Source organism: Myotis daubentonii, chromosome 7 (assembly GCF_963259705.1).
Source record: "Myotis daubentonii chromosome 7, mMyoDau2.1, whole genome shotgun sequence".
Classification (NCBI taxonomy): Eukaryota; Metazoa; Chordata; class Mammalia; order Chiroptera; family Vespertilionidae; genus Myotis; species Myotis daubentonii.
Window position 1 is genome coordinate 17221687 of NC_081846.1, and position 23955 is coordinate 17245641.

General features: G+C 36.0%; 1 protein-coding gene across 1 annotated transcript in view; it reads right to left on the reverse strand.

The window, feature by feature from the left end:
- ERBB4 (erb-b2 receptor tyrosine kinase 4) overlaps window positions 1–23955 on the reverse strand; it is a 922327-nt gene that overhangs the window by 470682 nt on the left and 427690 nt on the right. The window lies entirely within an intron of this gene.

The window sequence follows — 23955 nt, forward strand, 5'->3', positions numbered from 1 at the left end:
AGCATGATTGCCTTGATCAAATCTGGGCATTGTTTTTTGAGAAGTACTGGATCCCAGTGATGGAGAAGCTTTGAACTAGAAGCTTTTCCCACCCCTCACCCCTGCTCTCCCACTTCAAAGAATCTAAAGAGTACACATAATTATGGTGTGTTCAGACAATGCAAATGTAACAAAAATTACCTGAAGAAATCTAACACTCAGCTTGAAGGTCACAGAAAACATCTTTATTTACTTTATATATTTTTTGATTAAAATTAAACCATGATGTTTGTAAAATTATTACAAAGAGAGAAGATAGATGTATTATATATATTTTTTCCTAATCATAAATGTGAAAATAAGTTATCTTATCTCTCAAAATTAGCATGATTTTTTTTTCTTTCCATACTTTGAAAACAGCTCTCAGTATTTATGTAACGTACCTAAAGTCACACAGCTTGTAAGAATTCATTTCTGTATTTATCCCCTTCATGAAATTGTGGACTTTCAGAAGTTAGAGATTGTATCTCAATCTTTATAAACCCTGGTAGCCTCTCAGTAGTTGTCTTCTAAATAATACACATTTTATAAATGAAAAATGAGAACCTATATCTTTTAGAAAAGTCAATTTAACTGAAAGTATTTCTTAATCTTTTAAGATTTTAAATATCAAACCTTTTCATGTTCCTCACACATATGATCATGCATTATTATTTACTTCCCTTTGTTGAGATTATAGAATATAATTCAATGATATTTACTAGTAAGTGTGATAATCTTTCCATCATCTCAGTAGCTTATAACATGTTCTCAGTATACTAGGGTTCTAAGGACAAATATGATACTTAACATTTCATGATAAACCAAAAAAAGAGCAGTTATCCATGTTCAAAACTAATCCTTTATTTCTGGCAATATGTGATAAATATGAATGATACTTTTGAAGAAAACTTCTTTCTTGCCTACTCAGTAATGACTAACATTTTTACAAACCAATTAGTATGGCTCTTGTACAGTTTGCGCATTCAAAATGCATTAATTAATTTTTAAAAGAATTTTGAGATAGGTAGCATTAGTATCACCATCTGACTAAGGTAGAAACTAAGGCACAGGAAAGGTAAGTAATTTGTAAAAGGACATACAACTGGTAAAAGGCAAAGTCAAGATCAAAACAGTACAGCACTAGAGTGCCTATCTCTACCACCATTTCCTACTGCTCCCACACCCATCTTCCATTTGAACATGAAGACACTGTGTTTTGTCTCACTAAATAAACTCATGCCTTCCAACCATTCTTCCTGATTTAAAATACATAGTCAATAGTAAATGTAATTCTTAAATACATAATTAAAATGGATTTAGTTCTTAAACATGTAGCTTGCTTTTAATAAGTCATGACTGGATATAGAGTTCAAAACCACATTTATAAGGTTTTTCAAGAATTATATGGAAACTGCCAAAAATTTAGTGAGACCCTGGAGGATAATAAAAAAGACCAACTAGAAATTAAGCATACACTGACTGAAATAAAGAATAACATACAGAGATCCAACAGCAGACAAGAGGATCTGAAGAATCACGCCAAAGATTTGAAATATGAAGAAACAAAAAATACCCAACCGAAAAAGAAAAAAGAAAAGAGATTCCAAAAATATGAAGATAGTGTAAGGAGCCTCTGGGACAACTTCAAGTGTACCAACATCAGAATTATAGGGGTACCAGAAGAAGAGAGAGGGCAAGATATTGAAAACCTATTTGAAGAAATAATGACAGAAAACTTCCCCTACCTGGGGAAAGAAATAGACTTACAAGTCCAGGAAGCGCAGAGAACCCCAAACAAAAGGAACCCAAAGAGGACCACACCAAGACACATCATAATTAAAATGCCAAGAGCAAAAGACAAAGAGAGAATCTTAAAAGCAGCAAGAGAAAGACAGTCAGTTACCTACAAGGGAATACCCATACGACTGTCAGCTGATTTCTCAACAGAAACCATGCAGGCCAGAAGAGAGTGGCAAGAAATATTCAAAGTGATGAATGCCAAGAACCTACAACCAAGATTACTTTATCCCGCAAAGCTATCATTCAGAATAGAAGGTCAGATAAAGGGCTTCATGGATAAGAAAAAGCTAAAGGAGTTCATCACCACCAAACCAGCATTTTATGAAATGCTGAAAGGTATTCTTTAAGAGGAAGAAGAAAAAGGAACTCTTACCATTTGCCACGGCATGGATGGAACTGGAGAGCGGATAAATACCACAAGAACACACTCATTTGTGGAATATAATGAACAACATAAACTGGTGAACAAGGACTGATCCAGAGACGGAGAGGCATTGATTGGACTGTCGGGCCTTGGAGGGAAGGTAGGGGAGGGTGGGGGTAAGGGGGAAAGATCAACCAAAGGACTTGTATGCAAGCATATAGGCCTAACCAATGGACAGGGACAATGGGGGGGGTGAGGGCATGATCGGGGGGGGGGTAGGGGGCAATGTGGGGATAAGGACACATATGTAATATATTAATCAATAAAAAATATATTTTAAAAAAATGAGTTCCCGTGTCACCTCTGACACGCATGTCATAGGTTCGCCATCACTGTTCTAGAAAAATAGGGAATGTGATTTATATTTTCAACTAATAAGGTATCTATACAACAGTAAAACCCACACATTCTTATTTACAAAGAAATAAGAATTAGAAATATATATATTTTTGGTTAATCCTCACCCGAGGATATTCTTCCACTGATTGTAAGAGAGAGAGTATAAGGGAAGGAAGGGGAAAGACAGAGAGAAAGAAACATCAATGTGAGAGAGACACATCAATTGGTGCCTCCCCCACTCTCCCCAAACAAGGACAGGGATAAAGCCTGCAACAAGATAATATGCCCTTGATGGGAATCAAATCCAATACCCTTTAGTCCACAGGCCAACACTCTATCCACTGAGTCAAACCGGCTAAGATAGCATTAGAAATGTTTTCATGGAAAAGTTGCTTAATTGTATTTTATTTCAGGGTAGTCACCTCAATGGTTTTCATTCTAGTACCTTTGGGGGCAAGGGAACAGTCTGAGTTACATTGGAATTGTGTCTGTGTGTGAGACCTAAAGTAGCTTACAAAAAATGTGCAGCTTTATGCTTTATAAATAATATTTATGTACCTTTTTTACTATGCTCCTTACCACTTATTTTAAGCATAAAAATAATATATTTCCCAATAAATTATTTAAAGATAACATACACTAAAAGAAGATGCATTTTATTACCTGCATAGTAACTGCAAAACCACACATATTATATTCCTTATAATACTGAAAAAAATTAATCTTGTGTGTGCTCTTTTTCCATAAAGTAAATCAAATTTCAGATATGCTGGGTATTTAATTATTTTAGAAACATTAGTGGATTTTTTAAAAATTGTAGATGATGATCACTTCTTGTGGAAGATCCCCATGCTTCTGGAGCTTTTTAATAGTGATAGGAATTTGACCCACTGCTTCATATCTGTCCTACCATAACCCTTAAAAACATGCCATAAGGTATATTTTATAAGTAGGAAAAGGCTCAGAGAATTCACCTTATTCAGACATAGTATACAAATTAAGATAAATTCCAACTCACTTCTGATGCAAAAGCTATGCTCTTTTCAGAAAACAATTTTGTCACATATGTAAATTTATTTTTATCTATATCTTCTGTGTCTCAGGCACTTTAGGGAAACATTTATGAAGTTTTACATATCAGCCAAGATTCTTAGCACCTGGAAGCAAACATTACCTGTACATCTCCCTGACTTTCAGCTATTTCACAACATTCTTAGGCAGTGCTTAAAAGAGATAGGTGGCATACTCAAACTGGGTAATTTAAGGGTAGTTTCATAAAGGGATTATTTACAAAGGCATATCTAGGGTTTAGCAGAAGCAACAAGAAATAATTCAGAACCCAATGGTCAGTATCTATGTGAAGCAGTAGTCCTGGGAGTCCAAAGCGGCCTGACCTCACTTTGTTACTGTCCTGTTTTCCCCAGCTAGTGCCCCTATTGGCTCACTAGGACACCAAACAGCAGCTGGGGGGGGGGGGGGGCAAAAAGCCCAGGTGATGCAGTCCATGGAGGTCAGCATCCAGAGGCCCAGAGCATTAAGGAGCGGGGAGAATTGTTCTGGAGGGAGAAGGAGAATATCCAGCACAGAAGATTCCTTCACAAAATTTGCAATCCCTATGGAAAGTGTTCAGAGAAATGCTGGGCCTTTGATGAATGTATGTATGATGCAGGTGTGTTTTACACAGCCGTCTTTAAATAAGAGCAACAACAAAATTTCTAAATCCTAGTGGGAAATGAGCTTTATTTTTTCCACATGTTTGTTTACTCATCATCTACGTTTTTCCAGAAAGCTTTTAGGGCTATTCACAAAATTGCAAGCATACATACAGGAAGATAATATGAAATGGCAAATAGAAAAAACAAGTCAAAGGGACGTAAGAATAGAAAGATAATATGAGACCAGGGATAAATCTCTCACTCTGAGGTCCAAAATAAGCGAGACCTGGAGCCCATATTTAATGCTACATGTTCTAGCAGTCAGAGCAAAGAAGGGACTTAATCACATATATAACTCATAAAATAATTTAAAAACTGTAAAGAACCATCTCCTTGCTCAAGAAAGCATGATTGCTAAGAGAAAAGTGATTTTTACATATGTCCTAATGAACAAAAATTTACATTGATGTCTCATACTTGTGTGTATAATTGCCTGAATGATGCCTAGGTCGTAATAGATCATTCTAATGGCATTCAAAAAGACATGTCAAATGTGTGCTTTGTTTTGTATTGTTATATCATATTAAATCAAAGTTTTGTTATATGACAAATGGTTACATTATAAATAATTAAATTCTCCAGATTAACAGAAGTCTTTTGAAAGATAAATTCTCTCCCTGTGCTTACCTTAGTGTAAATGTATACAATTAGATGAGAATCTTAATAATTCCTTGTTAGATAGTAATGAGGCTGTCCTAATGGAAGTGCAGAGATATAGAAGTCTGGGTCCTTTTTAACTTTTTTTTTTACATGTTTTCATTCACACATAATTTAGTGTGGAAATTTCACAAGAAGCATCTCTGACATGGAATGTATGCCTAGGCAGGGCAGTAAAAAATAAAAAATACTAAAGAGAGAGTCTAATCTGGAGACTTCAGCCTGGAAACGGGCCATTGGACAACTCAATATTGAAATCACAGCTTAGGTTCTACACTTTGAAATTATTTTACTACTTAAGTTTTTTAGTCCGTCGTAGCTCAATGTAAAATTCGATCACTGATGTTTTGCCTGTTCTGAAAATCTGTGATTTATGACCCTTTTTTTTTCTCTTTCTTATTCATGTATAAGACACTATTTCTAGACATGTATCTCTTAAAAATGCATTAGCCAAGAATCTTCAAAAGACAAGTGAAGATTTATCAAATATAGAAAAATTCTGTTGAAGATCAATTTAATAAAAGTATTTATAAGTGTTAAGTCAAAATTAATATACTATATATAAAAATCAATAAAAAGCTCTAAAATGATAAAAGCAATGTAATTGATCTATCATTCCTTATTCATAAATTAAATATATGCAAACGTAAAATAAATAAGTATGCAAAAATATCCTGAAGTGGAGAAGATCAATGTAAATTTTTTGCTAACTCCAAGTTTTTTATTTAATGAAAGAAAAAATATACTTTATTGCTCTGGTAAGGAAAGTCAATTAAGTCAAATCACTCCATAGGTGTCTGAATAGCAGTGACACCTAAATTGGGAAAGAAATATAACTTCGTAAACATATGAAGGGAATAAAGATGTGTTTGTAATGATTTTTAGGGCAAAAATGTAAAATATACAACAAAGCCAGACACATACAAATCCTGGCTACTTTTTTTGTAAACCACATCTATTGTAAGTTCTGGAAAGTTATCAAATATAGTAACTGACTCCTTGTACTCTAAGATTATCTTTCACTTTTCTTTCATCCCCCAAATTCTAATTAGGTAGGGTTCCATTCTGTCTCTTCCTATCTCCTCTGCCCTTGTCTCTGAATACATACACATACTCTACTCAAGATACTTTAGGTGTGAGCCATTTAACTCTTTGTATTTAAAACTGCACTATTAAGATTAAATGCACATAGAATGTTCCATTATTTTTATGAATGTTGTCTTAAATCAAATCAAATAACTGCAAACAAAATATCTGTAGATTATATTTGTAGCTCTTTTTTTCTACATCCTTTTTCTTCTTCTTGGTTATCTGTTTTTATTTACAAAATAGATGTGGTTATTAAAAATAATTTTGCAAAGTATACTAAAAGCAAAAAGAATTTTGTTTAACTTTACACTTAACATTATTGCCAGTAATAACATCTCCCTCATTAATGAGACCTCCCAGAAAAACAATCATAATATTCAATGAACACACACACACACACACAAAAAAAACCCTTATTTAATCATGACTTATGTTCACACACAAATTCTAAGATAGAAGTGGGCTCTAGTTGCTCCTTGGATCTTCATACTTCTAAGAATCCCTTGCCAAATTCCTTGTAAGACATGTTGACATTTAATAGGAACCAGATCAAAAAAGTTCTGTTTCTGTTTCCAAATCACTTTTTATTTTTATTTTACCAACAGTTCAACAACATGTATTACTTCCTACTCACCTCTAACTCTTTTTTACTCCTAAATTATTTTATTGAAGTTACTGGGGTGACATTGGTTTACAAAACCATACCAGTTTTGTGAGTTGGCCCCCATACCTGTGGAAAAATCAAGTGACAATCAACTGCATAAAAAGGAAAAAAAAAAAAAAAAGTAAAGCATTCAGACAGAATCTATTGGTCATCTGGCCTAACACCAGTCCTAAGATCTTCACTCTAAAGAGCAAAAATCTAGTTGTAGTCCAATGTAATATGAATAGTGAAAGGTACAGAACTATCAAACTATAGCAGCAACCAAAGCCCTTGATTTCAAGACAATGTAAATTAAAATCCCCTGTGATGTTAAATAAAACTGTTGAGATTTCTTGAGTTGTCATCACTACAATAAAGAGCTACTGATACATTCTTTAAAGAGTTATCCATTAATATAACATTAATTATATAGTAGATACCTAACACATAGCATATAATATTATCTGTATTAAAGGTAACAATTTAAAGAAAGGGGAGATTGAATAGGATTTATAGAGAAAAATAAAGAGGGTGGTTACTATCAATTGGTGCACAGAAGAGATTATAATCATCCATTTCTAATATCAGCCAATTAAGAGAAGGCGTTTGAAAAGTCCTCTGATTGACATTCAATTTACAGACTACTATCAGAGAGTATCACCAAAACATATATCAAAGTATTATTCCTTGCTTAACAGCCTAGAAATAAACTTAGAATATGCTTTTAGTCACATTACTTTGTGTGTGTCTGTATTTGTAGAGAATAAGAGATGTAGAAGCTCTTCCAAAGAGGAATTATTTTTAAAAAATGCTCATCCTCAAAGTACACTCCTGATAAATGCAGATAATTTTTCTTGTCCATTATGTCAATAGAAAAAAATGAATAGTTCATTTGAGCCTGTAAGATTGTTTTCTTTTCTCACTAACACAATATTATTCAATTTTATTCTTAAATCTGTTGCCTTAATTACAATATATGCCTTAATATATTAGCTTATCAAGAACTTCTCCATTTAGGCAATCAAAGTTTCCAGGAAAAACATTCAGGCTGACAACTACTAAATATACTTATATTCCTCTCTATTTTCTAGCATTGATCATGGGTAATCCATAAAAGAATCCTTAAGGTAAACCAATGAGCCAAAATTTATAGAAACTCTTCTTTTAGTCAAAACATAATTAGATCTATTTTATTCTGAAATGCCCCTAGAAAATAGAGTATCTTCAATTAGCTCCCTTTTGTGTAATTGAGGGCAAATCTCTGAACCTCTCTGAACCTTAATCCATTCTCTTGTTCATAAGAGTGGAATACAAATAACCCTTATGAACAAGAGTTATTTATAAAGTTTCATCCACATTGAAACTCTATTGCCCATAAAGTTTCAATAAGGATGAAAATGAATAGCAAATGTGTAAATGTTTTGAAATCTGCATAGCACTATATTAATACTACTATAGGCTCAGTGCATGAAAATTTGTGTACTCGGGGTCCTTCAGCCCGGCCTGCTCCCTCTCGCAGTCCGAGACCCCTTGGGGGATGTCTACCTGCTGGCTTAGGCCCGCTCCCAGGGGATTGGGCCTAAGCTGGCAGTCAGACATCCCTCTGGCAGCCCAGGAGCCCTTTGGGGATATCCAACTAACAGCCATTAGTCGGACATCCTTAGTGCTGCCACAGAGGTGGGATAGGCTCCTGCCACTGCCGCTGCACTGGCCAGCCACGAGCCAGCTTCTGGCTGAGCGGCACTCCCCCTGTGGAAGTGCACTGACCACCAGGGGGCAGCTCCTGCATTGAGCGTCTGCTCCCTGGTGGTCAGTGCACACAATAGCGATGGGTCATTTCTGGTCATTCTGCAGTTAGGGTCAATTTGCATATCACCCTTTTATTATATAGGATTATTGGGATTGATATAAAATGGTATGTAAGCCAGAGCAAGTAATTGTCCTAAGGTAAAATCCTACATAATAAAAGGCTAATATGCAAATCGACTGAACGGCAGAACAACCGGTCGCTATGATGCACACAGACCACCAGGGGGCAGATGCTCAATGCAGGAGTTGCCCCCTGGTTCTCAGTGCACTCCCAGGGAGATCGCTGCTCAGCCAGAAGCCCTGAGCCAAGCTCACAGCTGGCGAGAGCACCGGAGGTGGCAAGAGCCTTTCCCCAACTCTGCGGCAATGCTAAGGATGTCCAACTGATGCCTTAGGCCTGACCCCCATATCCTCCAAGGGCTCCCAGACTGCAAGAGGGCACAGGCCAGGCTGAAGGACCCCCATTCTAGTGCACAAATATTGTGCACTGGGCCTCTTGTGTAATGATAAAAAAAAAAAAAAAAAGTAAGGACAAGCAAAAAATAGGCCTTAAAAAATAGTCACTTAACACATGCTTAATAAATATGTATTATATAAAAGAATTAATGATGTGAGTACATGAATCAGCATAAAACATATCTTAGTGAAAATATCACAATATCCAGTAATAACAATAGATCCTGCACTATTTAATATCCTGATCCTCAGTTTATTCATCTGTAAATTGAGGTTAATTAGGCACAACACTGGAGATAGATGCATACTTGAGACACCTTAATTCTAACTCTTTTTGCCTTTAGTTTCCATCATTCTTGGTCACTCAGTTTCCATTTATTAATTATCTGAAAATAGACTCCACTTCCATGGTGATAGTTACAGACACTGTCCAGAAATTTGGGCATAAATATTTGGATAGAACTGAGATTTGCATAATTGTCCTATGGTTTGCAGTGATCTGGTGTTTTTTGTTTTTTGAGTTTTTGTTGTTGTTGTTTGCTGCACATAGTCCACTTTTCCGCTGTCTTTCTACCTTTGTTTGTCTCTCCTCCTCTTCTTATCCCTCTCCCACTCACTCTCTTTCATTTTAATTTTCTTGCATCTGAGCCATGTGGATTGAGCCCAGACATCCATAACTCTGGATCATCCTGAATATTAGACTCTAAGGGAAGTACAGGGACTGGGTGCAGGACCCAGAGCCCTTGAAGACTAGGAAAGCACTGAACATCTTCAAATCTGTGATTGTATGGAGCTCAGGGACATCCAGCCCAAGAAAATGAGGGCATTGCAAGTTCCTGTCTCTAACTGGAGCAGGCAGCAATTCCAGAATCTGTATGTGAATACCAGCACTTCCTTCACCTATTCAGCAATGCCTTATTTTTCAGCTTCAAGGGCTGTGTGTCCTGTGATGTCCTGTCACGTCAGTAAGAAAAGTCAATCTTGTGACACACCAGGGGTCTGACAAGTTTGGTCCCTCTGAATTCCTTAATTCCCCCAACCCTTGATCTGAGAAAGTGTCTAAACCAAACCCTTCCCAAATGCACCCATAATTTAACCACTCCCTATGTTAAAGAAAATGAAGTTGCCATACTGGGCTTCACCTTTTTGAAACTATCCATGATTGGCAATGACCACACATACAATTATGATTTCCTTCTGCTATATCTCGAGAAAAGATGCCCGACATTTAAATTTCAAAAACAAAATTTTCTCATGGATGATGATGTAATGGAACCTGGACAAAAGCCTTCTCTGTTGGTTTTAGTAAATTACGACAATGATTTTTGTTTTGTTTGCCATTCTAAGCAGGGGAACTCAGCGGGATCAAAAGGTTGGACTCCACTATATGAAGAGCTACTGTGTATTAAGCGGAAAGGCCACATACAGGGGATGGTGAGAGCAAAATTGTAAGTTTCCCTTTCGTCTCTTCATTTGTGCCCTTTCCTCCCTGTTCTACCTTTAAAAATCACAACACACTTAAATTCTGTACACTATTCTTTCAAAGCTGTGTTTCCTTTATGGAAGTGACAACTCTTAAGAGCATTGGCTTTTATGTGGTGCCTAGCAGACTTAACCCAAAGAAATTTATGTCCAAACGTAAAATGTGATTGCAAAAAGTAAGTGGGCTGGAGAGGGCCATTCTAAAATGGAATCATACTGGCAGATTTCTACACTCAGATTTAATAGCAGTTTTGAATCACACCCAAACATAACTAAGCAACTCCTGTTTAAATTACAAAGGGCTTGCTATCTGTGTAAGGTTTCAAAGCATCACATTTAAAAACTGATTCAACATGGTATTTAGGACTTAACTTTCTAAGGCAATCAGCATATACAAAGAGATGGATTCTGAATATTCATGATATCATGCTTTCTACAATTTGCAAATCTAGGTTATAGACTTTAAAAGATAAGAATGCTGGCTTCATTTAGATGCATTAATCTCTCATAGAGTCTTCCAAAATATCACTTCTAATCTTTTATTTTATTTGTATTCGTATTTCTGAAGTTTCCTATGTATTTAATGTTCAGGGTAATATAGTGTTTATATAATATCTAAAACGATGTAACAAAATTTTAAATCAAATTCTACACTTCCCCTTCCAACCCTTCTCATTTGCCTCCTGTAACCCCTGCCTTAATCTGAATTTCTCTGGCACGTAGCATTTTGCAGGCTGTGGCCTGTACTTTCAAGCAATGCCATTTATGTATTTAAATAGCATTTGCTGGGCTTGTACAGAGAACCTGTGTCATGGCTATAGGTAGTAAGTAGCACTGGATGTTCTATTCCCTGATTGCCAAACTCAAAACTTTTTAGTTGCTGTTAGTCATCACCTGAGGATATTTTTTCATTGATTTTTGGAGAGAGTGGAAGGGAGAGGGAGAGACAGAGGGAGAGAAACATGGATCTGAGAGAGACACGTAGATCAGTTGCCTCCCCACACATGCCCAGACCAGGACCAGGTTAGAGCCTGCAACCAAGTTCCGTGCCCTTGACCAGAATCAAAGCTGGGACCCTTCAATCTGCAGGCCAATGCTCTATCCACTGAGCAAAACCGGCTAAGGCATTTTGTTCATTATTTCATAAAAATAATTTCTCTCTTCACTCCATATCCCATCAATCACGTAACCCTATCAAACCTACTTCAAATGCAACTTCCTATTTATTTGTTTCTTATTTCACTATGCTTGTCTAGGTCTCTTCCAACACAATTTTGCAACAGTCTTCTAACCAGTTTGTCAATTTCCCACCACTCTGACCCCTATCTAATCTCTTCTTACTGCTGCTAGTTTTCTTGCTGGAATAAAGAGTGTCTCCATCTTCAGGTTAAACATTTCTTTAGTGGCCTTCTTTAATAAACAACTCAATAACATCCAAATGATTTTCTCAGGAGACAGTGTTTTCTTAGTTTAGGTTTGTCTAGAAACCAACTCTGAATCAAAGATTCAAGCACAAACAATTTTTGGTGAAGTTACTCCAGGAAAGAAGAGGAAGGGAAAAATAAAACAGGGATGAAAAAAACAGTAACCAAAGGTGTTTTATCAATGGAGTTACTTTTGTTGGATCCTGCTGGGACTTTCTGGGAGCTTATAGAGAATGCACACCTCACAGTTATTTAGCATAGCAGGTGAGGGAACTGGTTTTGAATTCACAAAATTTGGCAACTGGTATGAAGTATTCCTTAAGGGATGCTAACTCTATAGCATTTCTGGCTGCCCCAACTATAGGCAGAGCAGGCCCCAGGGTACAAACCAAAGGGCAAGAATTACAGGAGAAGGAAGTTTAAAATCTGGCCAGTAGTCACACAATTGTAAGTACTAAGAAGATATGAGGGTGTGATCAGGAGGACATATCCAGCAGCACCTGTAAATCTTTAACATTTCACACCAGGCCACCATTTTGAACTAATCACTTATGCTCTGACCAGCCACCCAGCTGCTGACACATAAAGCTGCCTTCTTTTCTCAGACATGATAGATATTTTTCATGATTGCATGATTATACCCACCCTATTCCTTCTGGCCTCGTTCTTGGCCTCCTGAAATCTTTGATATTAAGAAGCTGCTGAAGTGTTGCTTTTTCATTAAGGCCTTCCTTCTCAAGTTTTTAATTCTTTTTCAAGTTTGCAGATTATCAAGTTATTGTGTGTCCTTCTTGGTGCCAAAATGCTCAGTAAAATGTAGATGTTTTATAAAATCAGTCATCCAAATATCCCCATTTCTGAGGAATGAGCCTTCCCTACTTGAATGATTCATATATCACTCTCTCATTCTACAACTGTGGTTGCAAGAATTAAAGGGACAACCTATGAGACATTAGAAGAGTACCTGGTACATGGTAATCATTATATGTGTGTACTATTATTTGTTTAGTACACTTAAATATCACCCAGAAAACATGCAAAAATGCAAATTCCAAGATTATACCCAGAGATTCTGATTCAGTAGTTGAGCTCTAAGAATACAGATTTGTGAATCACACCAAATGATTCTCTTATAGGCAGTCTATGGTAAAGTGACATGACCAGATCTCTGGGCATGATGGGGCTGTCTCCATTTATACTTTTTTTTTTCATGGTGTAATTATTAACAGTAATTCCTTTTACTTTCAAAAGTTCCACAGTTTGAAAAAAATTCATGGTTATCCTATTTATTGACCATATTCTGATATCACTGTGCAATAGAAAAGACAATGGTTAGATGCATATCTCACATTTTCAGAGACATTATTGTCTGACACTTTACATTAAATCATATAGCAGAGAATTCTCCAAGAAGGGAACAGAAGTGATGATGGAGATTATTATGGCAATTTTCCTGTTCACTCACCTGTTTCCTGCTACATCCCTGCTGACTATAGAGTAGGTATTAGAGAGTGGAAGGGAAAGGAACTTTGTTGTCTTTGGTGCCTCCTTTGAGCTTGAACACAAACAACACTGCGAAGTATATTAATATCGCTAACTGTCATTCTAGAAAATAGACCATTAATCTGTAAATCAAGATTCAGACCATTAATGAGAGTTTGGAATGTTCAAACATGCCATTTCATATGCAGTGTTGATGCATGCCTTCTCAGATAAATCCAAGAAGATAATGAGTCATGGCTGGTTTTGCAGTGAGCTACAGCTATTTACAGTGATATGGTAATTGGAAGTGACACTGTAGGTCTGTATGTTTATTCTGAATTGCCATGTGGTGGTAATAGTGCAAAACTGAGAAATACTAAAAAACATCAGATATGTACGTCAAGTTAATTTCACACTCCTTTTGCCTCCGGCTGATTAAATTTCCCACTAATAAACCCAAGATGTTAGAAAGCAATATAGAAATGCCATATATGGATTCTGCTGTTTATGATTTTGAAAATACAAGCTCTTTGCACAATTTGTTGATGTACAACAATTACTTTATTCTACAACTACTGAAAGTTTGAAAAGAGGAGATATTGCAAGGCAGTAATTTTTTTTCTAACTTCAAGACTGATATTGTTTACTTAGATATATTATTGTAAAAACTGGAAATAAAAATATATATATATTCAGTAGAGGCATACCTTTAAAGAAACAGTTTAGCAAACTATTTTACTAGGAGTTGAAAATACACCAACATATGTTTTCAATCAGCTACAAAAAGATGAATAGCTTCATATTCAAGCAAATATCAACTGATGGAGACCTGTTTACTATAGTACCTTCACTACTTTTTATAAGTATGTTTTTAAACATCATTTTTCTACCACATGGGATATTTTAGACATAAACATAATTTTCAGAAAATAGTTTGTAGAGAAAATCATATTTTTCTTTATTCAAAATAAATAAGGATATCAGAGAAAGTACTTGTTTAGTGGCATATTATGGGGGGGGGGGAGGGGTGTATTATTACTACCCTACAGATTTCTATAGGCACTGATTCTTGAGTTTAGAGAAAAGGAAGTGGATGGGCAATAAAATGGTTCCTGGAATAAGAAACGCCAGGAAGAAATATGTATATGTGATTCAGAATATAATAAGAGAGAAGAGAGTTCAGTTTGCTTTATATTCTTCTTAGAAAAGGAAAGGAGTAAGAAAAAAGAAATGAAGGAGTGACTAGTGACAAAACAAACAAACAAAACCCCAAAGCAAGAGTGAAATACTTAATTTCCAGTGAGAACTGATAGGAGATGGGGAAGGATATTGAAGGTTGAGTAACCTTGAGTCTGTTCACTTACTGCCCTACCTAGAGTAGTTTAAAACCAAATAAATGGAGGGGGGAAATATAAATATATTCCATTTCAGCTATCTTAAAACATATGATAAAATAAAATAAATTAGTAATGTCAAAACTACTTGTCTAATGAGGGTGCTGGAGGACCCCTGGATATGGGCGAAGCTGGGTATGTAGACAACCATTTGGATTATTAAATACTTTTTCATTAAATTTACTGATGCAGCTCAAGGCATCCAAAACAATATAATGTCAGAGTATTAAAATCAATGACAAACAATTAAAGACTAATTTTTATTTACTTTACAAAGAGCCTACATATTAAAATATTAAAAGTGTAAGCCTTCTCTAAGATTTATATTTAAACACACAAGAAAATTATGTAACCTTCACAATATGGTTCTTAAAATTTATAACTATTTTAAAAATAAATTGTGTCATATTAATTTATGTCCATGAAATGGTAAAAAGTTACATGCAAAGGTATAACATTTACAATATGGGAATTAACAGCAATAATAAGAAAAAAGCAACATGAAAGTTGTATTAGGTGGTAGTTAAAAATACAGGCTCTAAGGTCATGAGATTTTAATATAATCTCTGAGACTTATTAGCTACTTGATCTTTGGTAAATTATTTAACATCTCTGAGCTTGAGTTTACTCATGTGTAAAATGGGGATATTAATACCAAATGAGGTGAAGATTCTATAATGAAACGATAGATATAAGAAAAGCACGGTCAACAAAAGTGTAAAAGTAAATCTGAATAAGTCCTAAGCAATAATGAATCATTATACCCCCACTTAACTACTGAAGAAAGCAAACACCTTTAAACAACTGTAGATTTAATGAAATGTAAAAAAATAAAACCTCTTATTTCTTGCCTCTTAAGTTCAGTAGGGGTTATGAGGAAATAAGCTACTGTCCTAGTCTGAAGATGGCATGCTTCCCACTGGGCGTACACAGAATAAAGGTAATTACTCACACATTAAAGAAGCTATTATGTCAAGCTACTAATCTCTCTTCTCACTTTTGCATGCCTCTCCAGAGAGACTTCTCTGTAGAAAATACCAATTATGCATTTTTCCTACCTTTACTTATATTTGTTTTTTTTTTTTCTATTTTCTACTTAATGATGGTTAAGGAGGCAGGCAGACAATTAACTTGGCTTTTGACTATTAGGTTATTCTTATATAAAATACAAATAAATAAATAAATAAATAAATATTAGTAAGTAAAATGGTTTCCTTAGCTGACATTTTGATAGAAATTTTCTCTCGTTTGTTATCCTACAAGTGATTAAAAAAAAGAGTTGATGGTTATGATTCTTTTTTTTGTTTTGTTTAGTTTAGTTTAGTTTTAAATAAAATTTACTTTTTAAAAATTTTTCATTCTTTAAAGTATTACTCTAACTGACAAAGGAAAGCTATCCTTTAGAAATAATGATTGATGGGGAAATGAAACCTAAGTGATAGTATAATGTAACTTACTTTTATCCTTCAGAAAAAATCACTAAGCTACTGAGTAAAATAATAAGCAAATATTTATTTAGAGGAGTAGTTAATGGGAATGTACAAATTTGAAAGTATATCAAGTTAAATTAAGTACAGAGATTAATAAATGAAAGCATTTTGGGAAATAATTGATCAAATGCTAACTTTTTATCAACATAATCAAGATGTTATAAACTGTTCCTCTTATTTCACAATCATAATTGAAGATATATGAACATAAATAACTTGGAAAGATCTAATCATTTTTCTTCCATGCATGTGACTTTGAGAAATAGACATAAAGCAAATGAAAAAAAATGCTCATCCAAAAGGACAATTTTATTTGAACAAAGTGAATTTCCATCTTTTCCAAAATTCCATTTTGTGCTTATATTTTTAGGAACTAACTCCTTAAAAACTAAACTAGGTTATTTCACATTTTCCCCATCTAATAACTTCCCACTGAAAAACAATAGAAAAATATCTTAGATAATAGCTTAAAGACATTATCAAAAAGGTAATTCGTATGCTACTACTTTAATAACAGAATATAAATTAGATCAATTCTTCTCTTTGAGAAACACTGGTAAAAGGTGGTCTTACTATAATTCAAACCTAGCCTCATTGATCTTTCATTTAAAACTGTAAATGGCAGAAAAAAAGAAAGGAAACTGCAAATGGCTTCCCAGTTCCTATGGAATACAGTTCCTACTTCTTAGCATAACTGGATTCTACCTATGCAAAGGTTCTTATCTCTCCCTACTCACTCCCCTTTTACTGGTAATGTGCATTAATGTCAAATAGTTTGTAGCTGCCTGAACATACTACGCTGCCTTACAAGGCCATGACTTTGCATCTGTTAGTCCTTCTGTCTGAGATGTCTCCTCACAAGGAACCTCATTCATTTAAAAATGTAGGATTTTTTAAGACCCAAGTCAAGGGTCATCCATCACCTTATAAAGTCTTTACTGATGTCACCAGACAGGATCAAGCTTCTCTCCCCCACCCGTAATAATGCCCTAACATAAAGACATTCCACTCATTGCCCATATGAAACAAAATAGACCCAGAGACATAGAAGCATGGAATAGACTGTCAAATCTCAGAGGGAAGATGGAGGTGAGTGGGTGGGAAGAGATCAACCAAAGAACTTATATGCATATATGCATAACTTATAATATGCATATGTGGACACAGACAATAGGGTGCTGAAGGCCTGGGATGGGGGTGGGGTCAGGCTAAAGGAGGTCAATGGGCAGGAAAAGGGGACATATGTAGTACTTTCAAGAATAAAGATTAAAAAACACACACATTGTGTTGTTTCTGTTTGCATATTGATAGTCTTCTCTATTAGACAATAAACTCTCTGACAGCAGGTTGTTGATTGCTGTCTCTTTGGAATCTAAGTTACTGGAATGTAGTATGTGCTCAGTAAATAGAATAAATACATCACTGCATAAGTAAATAAATGAGTTCAGCTTATTTCCATTTTCTAGTAGAGTACCCCACCCAAACAGGCATAAAGTAAAAAAAAAAAAGTTCCCAAGTTGAAATGGTTTTAAAAAGAAGTTTGATTGTTATTATTTTTTTTGTATATTTTTATTGATTTCAGAGAGGAAGGGAGAGAGAGGGAAAGAGAAATAGAAACATCAATGATGAGAAAGAATCATTGATTGGCTGCCTCCTGCATGCCCCACATTGAGGATCCAGCCTGTAATCCGGGCATGTGTCCTGACCAGGAATCAAACTGTGACCTCCTGGTTCATAGGTTGATGCTCAACCACTGAGCCACACTGGCCAGGCTGATTATTTGGTTTCTTAGTGATCTGGATCACATATGCATAAACATTTTATGGACGTAGTCCCAATTCCTCTGCTATTACTTAAGTAAAATTTTTATATATTATATATCAATGATTAATTAATATGCTAAATAATCATATCAGTCACAAACCAGATAAAAGTAATGTAAGTTCCCTGTATCAAACTCATCACTATCTACTTGAAGTACATATAGAAAAGAAAGCCTAAAGACCCCAATGGTTCCTTTCACAGGCTTTTCCTGACCTTTTAAGAATGTAACTAGTCACAATTTGATTTAAACAAAAATACTAAATCCTAGTTCAATTTCTTGTCAAGTTATGGCAACATAAAATCTTCAGTTGTCTCTGATGAGGCAATACAGAGTACATTTTTTAACCTGGCTTTATTTTGGACGCATATATTAGCAAATCTTATACACACAGCATTCAATCAGACCATGTAGGACATTAGATAAATACAAATCATGAAAAAAATAAATGTTCTTATATTATGCTTATATAGCACATCAATTTAGACCCCATATTTCAAAAATATGACCTACCACTCCTTGATTGAAGGTTATAATTCTCTAAAAGAAACATCAATGATGAGAGAGAATCATCGATTGGCTGTCTTCTGCACATCCCACACTGGGGATCAAGCTGTAAACCGGGCATGTACCCTGAATGGAAATCAAACTGTGACCTCCTGGTTCATAGGTCAGTGCTGAACCACTGAGCCTCACTGGCCAGGCTGTGGAAATTCTGTAAGATTAGTGAAATATGGCCCTGCATTTAGGCTCCTCCTAGGCTTTTTACTATCTCTGGGATCCAGCTCAGCCTTACCTTTACCAGGTGCCTAAGGTAGCCAGCAAAGCTTGTGACTGCAACAAAAACAATTAGTGTTCACAAATATGTCTGTCTAAAATACATCTTCCTTATTTATCCACTTTGAAAGTTCCAACTCTCAAATCTGTATGGGTTGCTCATTCACCCCCCCTTTTTTTTCTTCATTTTTCCTCCTCCATAAAGAAAAGAAGAAAGACTTTCTAGACCCTTTTTTCCCCTCTCTAACTAAGGGAGCAATTGGATTGGTAAAGTTCATTCCACTTTCACACATCAAGAAATTATGATGTTAAATTTATAGAGAGGAAGGTGCATTTTATAATATTTATGGGTAATACTGCTCAGTTAAATGCTGTACTGAGATAAAAAAATGATAGCTACAGAAAATACGTTGTTTTGAGTTACTTAAAAAAAAAATGATCAAATTTTCTCTTTTTAAATCATTGTTCCCTGGATATAAACATTGCCTCTAGGGAATGGCAAGGCAAGGGAGGAAAAGTAAAATGAAATATAATATAAATATGTGTGTTTATTATCATTGTAATACATACATATTTTGTTTAGAGAATGAAACACACCTTCTGGAAAATTGGTAGTTTGTGAATTATAGTGAATTTATAGGAGCAACATCCTTCTTAACCTTGACTCTGTCTCCAAACCTGATAAAAGTTCACTCATTTGCTTATTACTTAATATATATATATATATATATATATATATATATATATATATATATATATACACACACACACACACACACACACACACACACACACACACACACATATATCTCCCAAGTTCAAAGTCTGTTAAATTGCATTGTTTACCCATATCTTCAGAAAAAAATCACTTCTACTGTCGTGGTAAACAACCTGCTTCCCTATTTATAATGGTCTGGCCCTCTAGCAACTTCAGCGCGAAATTATAGCTAATTTGCCTACAAATATCAGGTGGTCATAATAATCTGGCCACTCAGTGTATATGCCAAGTGCTATGCTAGTTTTTGGAGGGCATAAAAGTGAAAGAAATAACTTCTATCTTTATGATGCCCAGAGTCTAACTGAGGAAACCCCTAACAAAATTAGTGAGTGTTCAGTATGTCTATAAGGTAATCAAATGTGTAATTATAATGTGATATGCTCTGTAAGCCATGTGTGTGTGTGTGTGTGTGTGTGTGTGTTCTAAGGACTGTAACTGTGCTGTAAAGAATACTGATTATATGCCTTATGTTCATTATCGTGGAATCACTTCCAACAAAACCTTTTGTCATCGAGTTAGAAATAGCATTAGTTTCCTTATTTTGTTAAGCTCACCTCTGAAAATTGTAATTCTTCACTTTTTGTGAAGCATCTTGAAATGAGGAGAGTACTTTACATGACTACACTTTGTTTTTTTAATACTTAATACCTTTTGAAAACTATTTTTTTATTGATTTCAGAGAGAAAGTGAGAGGGAGAGATAGAAACATCAATGATGAGAGAGAATAATTGATTGGCTGCCTCCTGCACGCCCCCTACTGGGGACCGAGCCTGCAACCTGGGTATGTGCCCTTGACCTGAATGGAACTGGGACCCTTCAGTCCACAGGCCGAGGCATTACCCACTGAGCCAAACTGGCTAGGGCACCTTTTTACATTACGGATTGAAAACAACTATAATTAATCCTCCTCTCTAATAATAGACAAACATGGTAATTGACCATACCTTCGCTACTCCTCCCATTGGCTAATCAGCGTGATATGCAGAGTAACTGCCAACAAAGATGGCGGCTAATTTGCATACTGAAGGCAGGGTGGGACAGCGTGAGCCACCAGCGTGAGCTGCCATCCAGGCCCCCATGTGTGACCCCAGAAGCCGCCTGCCTGCTGCCTGTGATCGGATCCGATCCCGGGCTGCAGGCCGGCCCCAGAAGCCCCAGAAGCCACCTGATATGGCAGTAACTCTATCAGTTAGCACTCTGAAAGTCAGTGGCATAAATGCACCAATTAAAAGACAGATTATGAGGGTGAATCAAAAAACAAAACCCACTTTAAATATAAAGACGCATATAGATTAAAAGTAAATGAACTAAGCTGCAGCCTCTTTTGCTCAGTGGATAGAGCATTAGCCCGTGGACTGAACGGCCCTAGGTTTGATTCCAGTCAAGGGCATGTACCTCAGTTGCTGGCTTGATCCTCAGTTCCTATCAGAGCATGTGCAGGAGGCAAACAATCAATGTGTCTCTCCCTTTCCCTTCACTCTCTCTAAAATTCAATGGAAAAATATCCTTGGGTGAAGATTAACAAAAACAAAGTAAATGGATTAAGTAACATTAAAGAGATTATAAGAAAAATATATTCCAAATTTTGTTAGTTGTATAATGGTTATGTTTAAATTATTAACACCTAAGAAATTGAGTGAAGGGTACATATAATATGCTATAGTATTTTATAGGTTTTTTTATATGTATGAAATTATTTCAAACTAAAATATTAAAAAATTAAAAATTAATAAAATATTAATTGAAATGTATCTGCATTACATGAAAAATCTCCTAATTGCTTCTAGCATAATTTATTAAATTGTGCTAAAATTTACAAGGGTTCAATTAAAAAATATCTTAATTCTAAATGGTATAATAGAAAATATATAATAGTGCAGTTATAAGCACTTACCTGAAAATAAAAATTTAAAGAAGTGAATTTAAAGAAGGGATTAGCCAAAGAAAATATATACATAACCCATGGACACGGACAACAGTATGGTGATGGCCAGAGAGAAGTGGGGGGCAAGAGCTGGGTAGAGGGGGCAAAAGGGGGGAAATAGGGACATCCTATATAATAATAATATAAGGCTAATATGCAAATTGACTGAACGGCAGAATGGCCGGTTGCTATGATGCACACTGGCCACCAGGGGCAGACGCTCAATGCAGGAGCTTTCCCCTGGTGTTCAGTGCACTTCCATATGGGGAGTGCCACTCAGCCAGAAGCTGGCTCATGGCTGGCCAGCGCAGAGGTGGTGGCAGGAGCCTTTCCCACCTCTGTGGCAGCACTAAGAATGTCCAACTAATGGTTTAGACCTGATCCCTTGGGGGCCTAAGCCTTTATCGGACATCCCCCGAGAGCTACTTGGCTGCCAGAAGGATGTCTGACTGCAAGCTTAGGCCTGATTCCCCGGGGAGTGGACCTAAGTCGACAGGTGGACATCCCCCAAGGGGTCCTGGACTGCAAATGGGCGCAGGCCGGGCTGAGGGACCCCCCCCCTCCGAGTGCACAAATTTTTGTGCACTGGGCCTCTAGTATGTTATAAAAAAATAAAAAATAAAAAAATAAAGTCTTAATTTCATGGATTTGTTATACACTTTTAACCCTTTGTGGTCCAATTTTATTTTTGGAATTCAAACAGTCTGGTCAAATTAATTGACGGGATTGAATGTTGAACCGGTTTGCGGTGTCGACCTCAGCCTCCATGTTGGACCTGCTCCTACCGCCTGGTCTGTCGAGTCAGCCTCCATGTTGGACCCAAAAGGGTTAATAACATCTTATTAAATAGTGCTAAGCATTGTTCAGTAACTCTGAGGCTGAATAGCAACAATCATAGCCCGTTTTAACTGAGAAATTACATGTGCCAGCTTCTGTGAGAATCATTTTAATAGGATTTTTAATTTCCCAACAAGCCTGCAAGACAGAATTTATTATTACCTCTATCACAAGAGAAAATAAGGTTCAGAGAGGTTAATTGAGTCAGTTCCTGGGAACAGTCTGGCTCTAAAGCCTTTGCTCCTTCTACTATAGAGGTGACACCTCACAAATCCCCTAAAAGAGTTCATGGCATTCCAACCAGAGCTTCCTGATTGTGTTTTCAGCTGCACGCCTCACTACAAAACATGTTCATCCACCTTCTCCCTCTGATAGAATTATGTGGCTTAAATATGCATTTCCCCAAATTTAAGGGAGGTACTTTGTTCATGGTTAGGGTATTTTTCTTCTAAATTTTAAATAGCTCAATAGAACATAGAGATAAAAAAGACATCTTCAAAGCACATGCAAGTTTTATAAATATACGAGTATGTTTTAATTTAAGAACCTAATGTTTAAATGTTATTTTTTAAGTTTGAACTATCCTAGATCATAAGTATTTTTCTATAATTCTTCTTCCTTTAAAATGTGTGTTGCTTTTATAATGGTTTATGTTAAAGTTTAATTTTTGCTGATGGGAAATAATATACCATTATTTGATCAATTAAAAGAATGTAACAGTGTCATTATTTTTTCCCTATTGATTTAAAAAGAAAATGCTTATATATTTTTCTCAATTATGTGGCTTATCTTCCCAATAATACAGTCTGATGTGAACATTTGAACAAAGAGAGCTAAAAAATACAGTTCCTTATACAGAAAATATGAAGTTATTAATATTGATGATTTTATAAAACAACACAATACAATTTCAGCAGGAATTATAGTCTCAGAATTATAGTCTCTTTTTGTTAGTTTGAAAACAACTTAAAGTAGTAGTTTGAGACTCAACTTTCATTTGGGGGAGTGAGGTTCTCGGGGCACCACTGCGGGAAGCATTTTCAGAAGCCCTCATGGGAGGGGATGGAATGTGGAAGAAGGCTTTATTGGCATGGAGTTACATTTCTCGGGTAAACCCCCTGCCCCTTAAACCAATCCTGAAAGGTTAGCTGGGAGTCCAGTAAATCCAGAAAGAGGGCCAGTGTCTGGAGCAGGGGTCCTCAAACTACGGCCCGCGGGCCACATGCAAATACAAATATTGTATTTGTTCCCGTTTTGTTTTTTTACTTCAAAATAAGATATGTGCAGTGTGCATAGGAATTTGTTCATAGTTTTTTTTAAAAACTATAGTCCAGCCCTCCAACAGTCTGAGGGACAGTGAACTGGCCCCCTGTTTAAAAAGTTTGAGGACCCCTGGTCTGGCGTTTCTGATCCATGCTGCATTGAGTGTGGTTCAGTATTCAGGCCAGATTAAAGTCCATTACGCCATGTGTGGAGCTCATGAGCCAAGTGGATGCAGGGGACCGTGTCCCTGCAGCAGGAGTCCCAAGAGGACTGGGTGCCCTGGACCCAAGAGCCAAGAGAGAGAAGGGCTGACCTTCCTTTGTTTGGAA